We start from the raw sequence: 15,031 nt of genomic DNA on the forward strand, positions 1-15,031 counted from the left end.
ATTAAAATTTATAAGGCTTATTCTCCACGGAGGATATGAGCAAGGATATATAGGAAAGAATGACGGTTTGTCAACATTTATATGCTGCAGCAGACGCCAGGTACGGATACCTACCGGTGCAGTACGACGTGGATGGTCCTCATACTTTCTTAGATTAGGATTTCTAAAGACTGACTCAAGAGCCGGGTGATTTGGTTGTCCTTTGAGACGAGCAAAATACGATAATAAAAGCTGGTCTCGTCTATCCCAAAGTGATGGTTCACCACAGTCTACCAGTAAGCTTGCCACAGGACTAGATCTAAACGCGCCTGTGGCAAGCCGAAGGAAAGCATGATGTACACTATCCAGCATTTTAAGCACGGTTTGACGAGCTGATGAGTAGGCCACACAACCGTAATCTAAACGGGAGCGAACAAAGGAATAGTAAAAACGTATCATACATGATCTATCGGCTCCCCAGTTGGTGTTAGTAAGGACTCGCATCATATCTAGAATTTTGGAACATTTTGTTTTCAATTCTTTTAAATGTTTGACCCAAGTAAGACGGCTATCAAAAATTAAACCTAAAAACTTAATGTAAGTAGAGATAGTAATAGTCTCACCGTTCAGAAAAATTTGCGGAATAGAAGGGTTTCGTAGCCGAGAAAAAACTACACATTTTGTTTTTTCGGATGAAAATGTGAAACCAGTAATCCTGGACCAAGCTTCAAGGTGAGATACAGTGTTCTGCAGTAGTCTCTCTGCTGTAGGTGCCGAACGGCTTGCAATGTAGATAGCAAAGTCGTCAGCAAATAGAGAGCATGAGACAGGAGCCTGAACACATTTGGTAATATCATTTATGGCTACAGAAAATAAGGTGGCACTTAATACACTACCTTGGGGCACTCCATTCTCCAAGATGACACTATCTGAGAGCGAATCATCCACACGAACACGAGCCGTTCGGTGATTTAAGAATCCCCGGATAAAAGCAAGCATATTGCCCTTGATTCCCCAATTTTGGAGAGTGTTAAGAATACCACGTCGCCAGGCTGTGTCATACGCCTTTTTTATATCAAAGAAGATAGCGACGAGGTGTTGCCGATTGAGGAAAGCGTTTTGTATGGCTGTTTCTAGTGACACTAAATGGTCAATGGAAGATCGTCCTTGTCGAAAACCACACTGTTCTGGAGATAGAAAGCCATGTTTCTCCAAGTACCATGTAAGTCTGCGGTTTACCATTCTCTCCATTATTTTACACAAAACGCTTGTTAATGAAATAGGGCGATAGCTTGAGGGGTTCTTCTGGTCTTTACCAGGTTTTAGTACTGGTATAATAAATGCTTCTGACCAGCCGGGTGGGAAGACTTGTTCGGAGAATAAACCGTTGAAAATATTCAAAAGTTGTTGTAGTGCCGAATTAGGAAGGTGTGAAAGCATGGAAAGGCGAATGTTGTCCGGTCCAGGGGGAGTGTCCCGTGAATTTTTAAGTGCATGTAACAATTCTTTAAATACGAATGGAGTGTTTAATTCACCAACCGAATCACCAATGTTTAACGACAACACCTCCATTTGTATCTTGTACCGTTGAAAATCGTTATTATATGATGAGGTGAGAGACACCGAGCGGAAAGATTTTGCCAGACTATTTGCCACTTCCGAGGATGATGAAAGGAGTTCTCCTTCATCAATAAGACCAAGAATAGATTGTTTCGGTGATCCGAAGATTGCACGAATTTTCTTCCATACAGTAGACGTGGAAGTAGTGCGTGAAATAGTGCTCACGTATTTCGTCCATGAATTCCTCTTAGCGTTCAAGAATACTCGACGGCACACCGCTCTGGCCCTGCGGTATAAATTTAGATGTTCCGTTGTAGGCCTACGATTAAATTTACGTAATGCCTGCCGTCGATTCTTAATAGCATTTTTGCATTCATCGTTCCACCATGGGACGAAAGGACGTCTAGGATTACCCGATGTTTGTGGGATATATCTGTTGGCATTCTTAAGTATCATGGACGTAAAAGAAGAATATTGGTCGAGGATGTTCGCTTCATCGTCATACTGAGATTGGAATGCTTTACAGTATCCGTTCCAATCTGCCTTTTCAACAATCCATCTCCGTGGCCTTCTTTTAATCTCGCAGTCTACACCGAAACTAATAATAATTGGTCTATGATCACTGCCGTGAAAGTCATCACAAATCGACCAATTAAAATGAGGGAGTACATTCGGTGAGCATATGGAAAGATCCAAGTTAGATACAGTACCAGTTGATAAGGACATGAATGTATGTGATCCATTATTCAGTAGGCAAAGGTCAAAATCTTGTCTCAATCTGTTTATCGTATTTCCTCGAGTGGAGCAGAAGGTTGAGCCCCAGGAAATATGATGGGCATTAAAGTCTCCTACTATTAACGATGGAGATGGTATTTGTGTGAGGAGATTTGAGACATCTAAAGCACTGAACTCAGTGTTCGGTGAGAGATACAGATTGCAGATATGCAATTTGAAGGGAATAGAGACCTTTACTGCAATAGCAGGAATGACAGTGGTTAGTTGAATTCTTGTAGCTGACACCCCATTCTTCATGAAAATCGCTACTCCACCACTCTCCCTACTGTCTACTAGGCAGTCGTATCTCTCGCAGAAGTATCCTCTAAGTGTAATTCGGTCATGTTGTAGAAGGTGAGTTTCTTGGAAACACATGATTAGTGGATCATGTGTGTGCGCTAGTACTCTGATATCTTCAATGCGGGACCGAATACCTCTAACATTCCACTGAATAATGTTCATAAGTGTAAAAAAACAAATAAAAAAAAAATAAATTTCAGAAACTATATAAATATTAGTTGTACGTGATTCGGTTTTTCTTTTTTGTATTTTTTATTTTAAAGAACTCCGATGCCCTAGGGTCGGGTGGTTCTTCAATCATATCCTCCAGTATATGAGGTGATGGTGGAGGAGATTTATTTGACTGGGATGCTGTAGTTGACATCCCAGAAGAGATAGTTATGTGGGTTCCCTTTATGGGGAGCTTATTAGGTGGCTTACTGCCAGCTGTGATAGTCGCTATTCGTGGCAGTACGGCTTTGGGAATAGGAACTTTCGTATGTATCCTACTGTTTGATTCACTAGCTGCGACGGAGGACTTTTTATTCATTTTTGTCAGCTCTGAGATAGTGGCTGTAAGTGAAGCTACTTGATCAGATAGCATCTGAACAAGTTTTTTAAGCTCATTGCAGGATCCACACTGCTGATTATTAGCATTTATAGGAATTTGTTTAGTTGTAGCGGTGGCAAAAGATACGTCTGGTTTAACCAGGTTCCGTGAGTTGTTTATCTTTTTATATTCTCTACGTGCAGCCGGAAAAGATAGTTTTTGCTCCGTACAGATTTTGAGAATTGCCTTTTCTTCTTTAAAAGTTGGGCAATCTCGGGAGCGGGCTGTGTGTGGACCACTGCAGTTTGCGCATCTTTCACTTTCTTCGCAGTTAGTGTCATTGTGACCTTCTTTAGAACATCGAGCACAGATCTCTGTTTTTGTACAAGATGTTGTGGTATGACCAAAACCTTGGCATCTAAAACATCGCCGTGGGTTGGGTATGAATGGTCGTACCCGAACCGAGAGGTAACCCACTTTAATCTTCTCTGGTGGAACAGGGAGATTGAATGTTAATATAAGAGACGGTGTCGGTTCTTCTGTTCCGTTCTGCCGTTTCATTATACGTTTTACTTCAACAACATCTTGGTGGCAAAGCTCGTCAACTATTTCAGAGATATCTATATCTATAAGGTCTCTACAAAAGATTACACCCCGGCTCGTATTTAACGTTTTGTGGCATTCTGCACTTATATTTATGCCACCCATATTACGGAGCCGTAAGATAGATCGACTCTGTTCATCGTTGAATGTTTCAACCAGAATCGATCCGTCACGTAATTTCCTGATATTCTTAGGGGAGCCACTTACACCTGTTATGGTTTTGTTAATTAAGAAAGGTGAAACCTTTTGAAGGGAGCCACCTTCCTGACTATTTCTGAGTACAATGAATCTGATATTTCTATATTTTGATTTTAAGAAATTCTGTTCAGTAGGTCTTTTATCCTCGTCAGACGAAGCTGATCGAGGTCTCTTCGCAAGACTTAAAATGGTGGTTTTTTCAGATGGACCACCAACCATCATAGTGTTTATTATTGGAACTGAAATTTTGGTCCCACGAGTACCGGCGAAAAATGGACCACTCCAGCAGAGCGCACGCGTACTGGAGCTAGAGCTAAATACAACTGGGTTCGCCCTGGTGCCCAGAGGACATCGTTCGAGACTCACTACGTAGAGCCATTCACCCATCGGCACGATTTGTTCCCACCTTGGGTTACGGTTGCGTTTCGTAAGATGTCGCAACACCACCGAGTGTAAATGTAAGAAATATCAGTGTAGGTTGTTGTTGTGTAATTGTGTATGTGTGTATGTTGTAATTTATGTAGTGTTCTTGGTGTAGTATATGTGTAAAATGTAAAGTGTTCCGCAGCTCATTGTATAGTGGGAAGAAAAGCTGCGAAGGCTAGGCCCGTGGGGACGCCAACCCCCAAAGTCTTAAAGAATAAGACTCCCCGTCGGGGAGGCATAGTTTATGGTTAGAACTAGGGCGGTATCTGATCGCCTTCGAACCTCTAACTTTCGTTCTTGATCGACGAGAACATACTTGGCAAATGCTTTCGCTTCGGTCCGTCTTGCGACGATCCAAGAATTTCACCTCTAACGTCGCAATACGAATGCCCCCGCCTGTCCCCATTGATCATTACCTCAGATTCCGAAAACCAACAAAATAGAACCGAGGTCCTATTCCATTATTCCATGCACACAACATACAGGCGGGACAGGGCCTGCTTAAAGCACTCTAATTTGTTCAAAGTAAACGTGCCGGCCCGCCTCGACACTCAGTGAAGAGCACCGCGACGGGATTGAAAAGGCGGCCGGATACACCGCGCAGGCCTTCGGGGACGACGCAAGCGTAAGCAAGGACGCCCCTACGTACCCACGGGGAACCGGACCGCCACCGGCAGGACGTCCCGCATACACACCAGTTGAACAACGACAGGCGGTGAACCGACCGTGCGGGACACAGATCCCGCGCACACAGAACTACGAGCTTTTTAACCGCAACAACTTTAATATACGCTATTGGAGCTGGAATTACCGCGGCTGCTGGCACCAGACTTGCCCTCCAATTGATACTCGTATAAGGATTTAGAGTATACTCATTCCGATTACGGGGCCTCGGATGAGTCCCGTATCGTTATTTTTCGTCACTACCTCCCCGTGCCGGGAGTGGGTAATTTGCGCGCCTGCTGCCTTCCTTGGATGTGGTAGCCGTTTCTCAGGCTCCCTCTCCGGAATCGAACCCTGATTCCCCGTTACCCGTTACAACCATGGTAGGCGCAGAACCTACCATCGACAGTTGATAAGGCAGACATTTGAAGGATGCGTCGCCGGTTCGAAGACCGTGCGATCTGCCAAAAGTTATTCAGAGTCACCAAGGAGTACGGCGCCGTCGACCCGGAGGAAGACGGACGTCGATTGGTTTTGATCTAATAAAAGCGTCTCTTCCATTTCTGGTCGGGACTCTGTTTGCATGTATTAGCTCTAGAATTACCACAGTTATCCAAGTAATGGATTGTACGATCCAAGGAACCATAACTGATTTAATGAGCCTTTTGCGGTTTCACCTTAGTTCGGCTTGTACTGAGACTTGCATGGCTTAATCTTTGAGATGAGCATATGACTACTGGCAGGATCAACCAGGGAGCTAAACAAAAGCTTCCCGCTGCCGGAACGGCGGACTGAGTCCGCCGACGAACGCCGCCCGGCCGGCCGGCCGGAGGGCACGCCAAAGCGACCCGGCGGCCGGTAGTCCGCAAAACATTATCGGGCTAGCCGTACGGCGTAGCGACCGAACCGCAGATAGATAGTCTATCATCAAAAGAGAACAACGGTCGATAGTTTCCTTTCTTAATTCCACACGCACGTCAGGACGGCCGAACAGGCCGCCCGTCTAACGTTGACCGCGCTTCATGCGCGCGGATAACCGTTTAAATAAGACCGGCGCTCCTTCTGAGAGGATGCACGGCCGAAAGCGCAAAATGGTCGTAATCGCCGCGGAAAAAAGAGGGTGCAGAGAAATTCAGCGGAGAGACCGGAGGAAGGAAAACGGTACACCTCGCAAGGCGGGGACCGACCTTAACTCCGGCAAACTAAATAACCGGCCCGAAGAGCCGGCGTCACAAGCGTTATCCCGCCAGAGCAACCGCGTGAAATACGCCTCAAGCCGCGGGAAACTGGCATACTGGACTGCAAAAACTGCAGCTTTTCGCACTCAAGTCTCCGAGCAATGAGGGCCGCGGATTGCCTGACATGTGACTACGCCAACCCATTTAGGGGGCAAGCATACCGCAAAAACCAAGCCGATGCCGGCCCTTCGTGGAAGGGTACGGCCGGCCGAAAGCAGTAGCTCGCCGCGCCCGTAAACAATCCTACCGAACAACGCGACGGCCAAAGTCTGAAGGCTGATGCTATGCCCTCTGTATCGGTGTATTTTTTTCGGAAGACCAAGAATTCGGCCGAACCGAAAATTGACGTAATCGAGTATATGTCAGCCAGGATCGAAGCTATTCGACCGGGATTGAGGCTATTTAGACCGTCCGGCCCCACCCCGGTGATTCCTGTGCCCTCTGCATAGGGGTATTTTTTTCGAAAGGCCGACAATTCGGCGAACCGTAAATTGACGTAATCTAGTATATGTCAGCCAGGATCGAAGCTATTCGACCGGGACCGACGCCATTTAGGTCGTCCAGCCCCCCCGGTGATGCGTATGCCCTCTGCATCGGCGTACTTTTTTCGGAAGACCGAGAATCCGACCGAACCGAAAATTGACGTAATCGAGTATGTCAGCCAGGATCGAAGCTATTCGACCGGGACCGACGCCATTTAGACCGTCCCCCCCCCCCCCCCAACGTTATGCCTATGCCATCTGCATCGGCGTATTTTTTTCGGAAGACCGAGAATTCGGCCGAACCGAAAATTGACGTAATCGAGTATATGTTAGCCAGGATCGTAGCTATTCGACCGGGACCGACGCCATTTAGACCGTACGGCTCCCCCCGGTGAGGCCTATGCTCTCTGCATAGTGGTATTTTTTTCGGAAACCGAGAATTCGGCCGACCCGAAAATTGACGTAATCGAGTATATGTCAGCCAGGATCGAAGCTCTTCGACCGGGACAGACGCCATTAGGACCGTACGGCGCCCCCACAACGTTATGCCTATGCCATCTGCATCGGCGTATTTTTTTCGGAAGACCGAGATTCGGCCGAACCGAAAATTGACGTAATCGAGTATATGTCAGCCAGGATCGAAGCTATTCGACCGGGATTGAGGCTATTTAGACCGTCCGGCTCCACCCCGGTGATGCCTGTGCCCTCTGCATAGGGGTATTTTTTTCGGAAGGCCGACAATTCGGCGAACCGTAAATTGACGTAATCTAATATATGTCAGCCAGGATCGAAGCTATTCGACCGGGACCGACGCCATTTAGACCGTCCGGCCCCCCCGGTGATGCGTATGCCCTCTGCATCGGCGTACTTTTTTCGGAAGACCGAGAATCCGACCGAACCGAAAATTGACGTAATCGAGTATGTCAGCCAGGATCGAAGCTATTCGACCGGGACCGACGACATTTAGACCGTCCGCCGCCCCCACAACGTTATGCCTATGCCATCTGCATCGGCGTATTTTTTTCGGAAGACCGAGAATTCGGCCGAACCGAAAATTGACGTAATCGAGTATATGTCAGCCAGGATCGAAGCTATTCGACCGCGACCGACGCCATTTTGACCGCCCCCCCCCCCCCCGCGGTGATGGCTATGCCCTCTGCATCAGCGTATTTTTTTCAGAAGACCGAGAATTCGGCCGAACCGAAAATTGACGTAATCGAGTATATGTTAGCCAGGATCGTAGCTATTCGACCGGGACCGACGCCATATAGACCGTCCCACCCCGGTGATCGGCCGAACCGAAAATTGACGTAATCTAGTATATGTCAGCCAGGATTGAAGCTATTCGACCGGGACCGACGCCATTTAGACCGTCCCGCGCCGGTGATGCTAATGCCCTCTGCATCGGCGTACTTTTTTCGGAAGACCGAGAATTCGGCCGAACCGAAAATTGACGTAATCTAGTATATGTCAGCCAGGATCGAAACTATTCGACCGGGACCGACGCCGTTTAAACCGTCCGGCCAGCCCCAGTGATGCCGATGCCCTCTGCATCGGCGTATTTTTTTCGGAAGACCGAGAATTCGTCCGAACCGAAAATTGACGTAATCGAGTATATGTCAGCCAGGATCGAAGCTATTCGACCGGGACAGACGCCATTAAGACCGTACGGCGCCCCCCGGTGATGCTATGCCCTCTGCATCGGCGTATTTTTTTCGGAAGACCTAGAATTCGGCCGAACCGAAAATTGACGTAATCGAGTATGTCAGCCAGGATCGAAGCTATTCGACCGGGACCGACGCCATTTAGACCGTACCAACCCCCCCTCCGGTGATGCCTCTGCGTATTTTTTTCGGAAGACCGAGCATTCGGCCGATCCGAAAATTGACGTAATCGAGTATATGTCAGCCAGGATCGAAGCTATTCGACCGGGACAGACGCCATTAAGACCGTACGGCGCCCCCCGGTGATGCTAAGCCCACTGCATCGGCGTATTTTTTTCGGAAGACCAAGAATTCAGCCGAACCGAAAATTGACGTAATCGAGTATATGTCAGCAAGGATCGAAGCTATTCGACCGGGACCGACGCCATTTAGACCGTCCGCCCCCCCCCCCACCGGTTATGCCTATGCCCTCTGCATCGGCGTATTTTTTTCGGAAGACCGAGAATTCGGCCGAACCGTAAATTGACGTAATCGAGTATATGTCAGCCAGGATCGAAGCTATTCGACCGGAACCGACGCCATTTAGACCGTCCGGCCGCCCCGGTGATGAGTATGCCCTCTGCATCGGCGTATTTTTTTCGGAAGACAGAGAATTCGGCCGATCCGAAAATTGACGTAATCGAGTATACGTCAGCCAGGATCGATGCTATTCGACCGTGACAGACGCCATTAAGACCGTACGGCTCCCCCCGGTGAGGCCTATGCTCTCTGCATAGTCGTATTTTTTTCGGAAACCGAGAATTCGGTCGAACCGAAAATTGACGTAATCGAGTATATGTCAGCCAGGATCGAAGCTATTCGACCGGGACAGACGCCATTAAGACCGTACGGCGCCCCCCGGTGATGCTATGCCTCTGCATCGGCGTATTTTTTTCGGAAGACCGAGAATTCGGCCGAACCGAAAATTGACGTAATCGAGTATATGTCTGCCAGGATCGAAGCTATTCGACCGGGACCGACGCCATTTAGACCGACCGGCCCCACCCCGGTGATGCCTGTGCCCTCTGCATCGGCGTATTTTTTTTGGAAGACCGAGAATTCGTCCGAACCGAAGATTAACGTATTCGAGTATAAGTGAGCCAGGATCGAAGCTATTCGACCGAGACCGACGCCATTAAGACCGTACGGCGCCCCCTGGTGATGCTATGCCCTCTGCATCGGCGTATTTTTTTCGGAAGACCGGGAATTCGGCCGAACTGAAAATTTACGTAATCGAGTATATATGAGCCAGGATCGAAGCTATTCGACCGGGACCGATGCAATTTAGACCTTCCGGCACCCCCGGTGTTGCCTATGCCCTCTGCATCGGCGTATTTTTCGGAACACTGAGAATTAGGCCGAACTGGAAATTGACGTACTCGAGTATATGTCAGCCAGGATCGAAGCTATTCGACCGGAACCGACGCCATTTAGACCGTCCGGCCGCCCCGGTGATGAGTATGCCCTCTGCATCGGCGTATTTTTTTCGGAACACCGAGAATTCGGCCGAACCGAAAATTGACGTAATCGAGTATATGTGAGCCATGATGGAAGCTATTCGACCGGGACAGACGCCATTAAGACCGTACGGCGCCCCCCTGGTGATGCTATGCCCTCTGCATCGGCGTATTTTTTTCGGAAGACCGAGAATTCGGCCGAACCGAAAATTGGCGTAATCGAGTATATGTCAACCAGGATCGAAGCTATTCGACCGGAACCGACGCCATTTAGACCGTCCGGCCCCACCCCGGTGATGCCTGTGCCCTCTGCATAGGGGTTTTTTTTTCAGAAGGCCGAGAATTCAGCCGAACCGAAAATTGACGTAATCTAGTATATGTCAGCCAGGATCGAAACTATTCGACCGGGACCGACGCCGTTTAAACCGTCCGGCCAGCCCCAGTGATGCCTATGCCCTCTGCATCGGCGTATTTTTTTTGGAAGACCGAGAATTCCGAACCGAAGATTAACGTAATCGAGTATAAGTGAGCCAGGATCGAAGCTACTCGACCGAGACCGACGCCATTTAGACCGTCCTGCCCCCCCGCTAATGCCTATGGCCTCTGCGTCGGCGTATTTTTTTCGGAACACCGAGAATTCGGCCGAACTGAAAATTGACATAATCGAGTATATGTGAGCCATGATGGAAGCTATTCGACCGGGACCGACACCATTTAGACCGTCCGGCCCTGCCGGTGATGCCTATGCCCTCTGCATCGGCGTATTTTTTTCGGAAGAGAATTCGGCCGATCCGAAAATTGACGTAATCGAGTATATGTCAGCCAGGATCGAAGCTATTCGACCGGGACAGACGCCATTAAGACCGTACGGCTCCCCCCGGTGAGGCCTATGCTCTCTGCATAGTCGTATTTTTTTTGGAAACCGAGAATTCGGCCGAACCGAAAATTGACGTAATCGAGTATATGTCAGCCAGGATCGAAGCTATTCGACCGGGACAGACGCCATTAAGACCGTACGGCGCCCCCCGGTGATGCTATGCCCTCTGCATCGGCGTATTTTTTTCGGACGACCGAGAATTCGGCCGAACCGAAAATTGGCGTAATCGAGTATACGTCAGCCAGGATCGAAGCTATTCGACCGGAACCGACGCCATTTAGACCGTCCGGCCCCACCCCGGTGATGCCTGTGCCCTCTGCATAGGGGTTTTTTTTTCAGAAGGCCGAGAATTCAGCCGAACCGAAAATTGACGTAATCTAGTATATGTCAGCCAGGATCGAAACTATTCGACCGGGACCGACGCCATTTAGACCGTCCGGCCCCCCACAGTGATGCCTATGCCCTCTGCATCGGCGTATTTTTTTTGGAAGACCGAGAATTCGTCCGAACCGAAAATTAACGTAATCGAGTACAAGTGAGCCAGGATCGAAGCTACTCGAACGAGACCGACGCCATTTAGACCGTCCTGCCCCCCCGCTGATGCCTATGCCCTCTGCATCGGCGTATTTTTTTTCGGAAGACCGAGAATTCGTCCGAACCGAAAATTGACGTAATCGAGTATATGTCAGCCAGGATCGAAGCTATTCGACCGGGACAGACGCCATTAAGACCGTACGGCGCCCCCCGGTGATGCTATGCCCTCTGCATCGGCGTATTTTTTTCGGAAGACCGAGAATTCGGCCAAACCGAAAATTTACGTAATCGAGTATATGTCAGCCAGGATCGAAGCTATTCGACCGGGATTGACGCCATTTAGACCGTCCGCCCCCACCCCGGTGATGCCTGTGCCCTCTGCATAGGCGTATTTTTATCGGAAGACCGAGAATTCGGCCGAACCGAAAATTGACGTAATCGAGTATGTCAGCCAGGATCGAAGCTATTCGACCGGGACCGACGCCATTTAGACCGTACCAACCCCCCCTCCGGTGATGCCTCTGCGTATTTTTTTCGGAAGACCGAGCATTCGGCCGATCCGAAAATTGACGTAATCGAGTATATGTCAGCCAGGATCGAAGCTATTCGACCGGGACAGACGCCATTAAGACCGTACGGCGCCCCCCGGTGATGCTAAGCCCTCTGCATCGGCGTATTTTTTTCGGAAGACCGAGAATTCGGCCGAACCGAAAATTGTCGTAATCGAGTATATGTCAGCCAGGATCGAAGCTACTCGACCGGGACCGACGCAATTTAGACCGTCCTGCGCCCCCGCTGATGCCTATGCCCTCTGCATCGGCGTATTTTTTCGGAAGACCGAGAATTCGGCCGAACCGAAAATTGATGTAATCGAGTATAGTGTACAGCCCGGCCACGGGGAGATGCCACCGATGCAGATGCCCGTAGGGACGTCTACATCGGTAATTCGTCACGAGAGATAGTATAAGTTCTGCCTTCCTAAGAAGACAGCTAACACCTAACGCTTCCACGTTGCCCTCAAGAACTAAGTAAAAGCCTAAGAAAACCGCGGAGAAGATGACCGCTCGCCTACCACAATCAGTCTAAATTATTCCAAGCCGCAGATGCATCAAGTACGCCACGACAGCGTATCTATCAGCAAATTAATTTCGGTAACCGCAACGGATCGTAAGAATTTAAGCGATTGGAGCACAGCCGCTAGATAAACAACAAACCAAGTCCGAGAGGTCCTAAAGTTTGGTCTGTCGGGAGCTGAGTATAACCTCTAATCTCTCACTTCCGCTCCGGTTAGGAGGGCCTCTCGGAATACACCCTGGTCGATCGCAACCAATTTAACCCAATACCCCCATTAGGTGTGCACTCCAATTCGACAAATCGCCATGCTAAAGTTAATAATCGTGCACGGGGAGCGAACCCCCCGAACACAACCTCCATTAATACTACTCTGACCGAGGCCGGTGCCAAAGCGCCTACCTCTGAGCAGTTAACTGCCTGGGCGGTGCCCTAGCCACCCGGAAGTCCTACGGGACAAGGCCCCGCAAGCGCCAACACAGTACGAGAAGCCAAGACTAGTCAGTTATTACAGCAGCGTAAGCTGCTAGGATACCTACACTCTGCCAGGCCGACACCATCAAGAAAGAAAATAACACTGCCCAGACAAGTCTGGGACTGAAAAGCCTACCGCCAAATCCACCCATGTCCAATGCAGAATCAACTCTGCAAGCAGAGCAACACCAACAGAAACCCGCGGTCGAGAAATAACTGCCAAAGAAGCGATTTGGCTTCGCAGTAAGAAAATACAGCCTTCCGCATCAGAAATGAGGTGGATCATTTTAAAGAGCAACTTAACGACCTGGCAGATCGCCCAACTACATGAGCGGTGTTGAAAAACAACCCCGAGACTCCAACAACAACTATCCTAACTGTGTGCAAACACAATGCCCCAAAGAAGCATACTAACTATCCAAGGAATTGAAATACAATTCTACCGCACGCAAGTAACAGCCACAGTCCTTTTATTAACATGCAGCTAGATTGTGTGTATATAAAAAATACACTTAAAATAAGGAAGGTAATGTTAAATATTAAGGTAAATGTTAGTTTTAAGTCACAGCCGCGTTCCTCCACGTTCGCTTGTGGCCCACAAACATTATGTCTGTGTTTTTTTTTATTCTGTACTATATTTTTATACTAGTATCTGTAATTAGATTTAATGAATTTAATTTGCTTTAGACTGTAGGGAAATTTATTGGGTGTATTTTTTTGTATGCATGTATATTTCAGGTGTAATCTATTTCACATTAATTAATTTGATGTTTCTTACTAATTTTGCTTCTGAGTGTTTTAAGTCTGTGTCAGATATGGGCAATGTATTAATAAAGTGGATTAATTGTGATGATTCGGTTCACAAAAATACAATAAATTAAATAATAAAAAAATACATTAACAAAATGAAAAAACCGATTTCAAATGGAAAAAATTATAAAACTATAAACTACAAATGATGCAGCATTGAACAGAGAGCTTAATAATGTTCATGTAAGTATATAATTTTACTGTAACTTAACAATGTACACGACTTATAAAGTAAATTTCTTTCCCAGAAAAAACAGAATTTGTTTTTATTTTTAAATAAATTTGAGGTTATAATGATACAGTATATTTGATTTATAATGTATTTTAGAGAATTAACTAAGCAGTGCTACACGCTACCAAAGATATTTACAGATAAATATATTTTTATGTAAAATTTAGTTTTGATTCAATATTACTAAATCTTTCATACTGTAAAAAACGATTTGGATTCATAGAAGGTATATTTGAAAAGGAATGATATGATAGATTAACGTGAATATTTGCTTCTAGTTCAATTTCAGTGAGTAGATTAAGAAAAGGAGGATTATTTTGCCACGTGTATTTCTTTATAAAAGTTTTTCATCCTGCCTTTATAAGTCACACTAATCACACTAATTAAAATCCTATGGAAATTACTAAGAACATTTCCTTTCATCTATTATTTTTTCTTTATTTGTTGTTTGTTTACTAAAAAGAAAATAATTTTTGTATTTTATGTAGAAAAATATTTTCCTCTTTCACTGTATTGTTTCATCATTTTTCCTCTTTCTCCCACTATAATCAATTTTATATATTTTCAAACTGGCAATTTACAATTGAATTTTAAAGTCTCGCTTTTCTAATATTATTATAATCCACTAGTAATCTCTTTTAAGTTATTCTCTTTAGTTGTTAAAAGTGTTTGATAGCACAGTATCTCCCTCTATGAAATTGAAAATGGAAATTTTTTCATACATCTCAGTAGAATACAAGAACAGAAGAATATTGAGTTTTATTATAACTTAATATTATTTTTCATGTTTATATATTTAATATGAATATTCACGAAATTTATTTCTGATTTCATAATTAATTACTTATTTTATGAATGATTTGTATACTTAATTAATGCCCCGGCCACAATTTGACCAATTTCAGTGAACATTCAGCATATTCTTATAATTAAATCATGATATTTCAGTTATTTTTAGGCAACTTTATTATGAGAATTAATCCAACATGACAAGCCATATAAACAAAGTCCCTTTATACGTAACTTGTTTTTAAGATTGATTTTATTACCTTGTTTGAATAGATGTTTTATTACTGTACATCTTATATACAGTATAAGTAACTATTATTAAATAAATAAAA

This window comes from Lycorma delicatula, chromosome 1 (assembly GCF_047948215.1).
Source record: "Lycorma delicatula isolate Av1 chromosome 1, ASM4794821v1, whole genome shotgun sequence".
In the NCBI taxonomy this organism is placed as follows: Eukaryota; Metazoa; Arthropoda; class Insecta; order Hemiptera; family Fulgoridae; genus Lycorma; species Lycorma delicatula.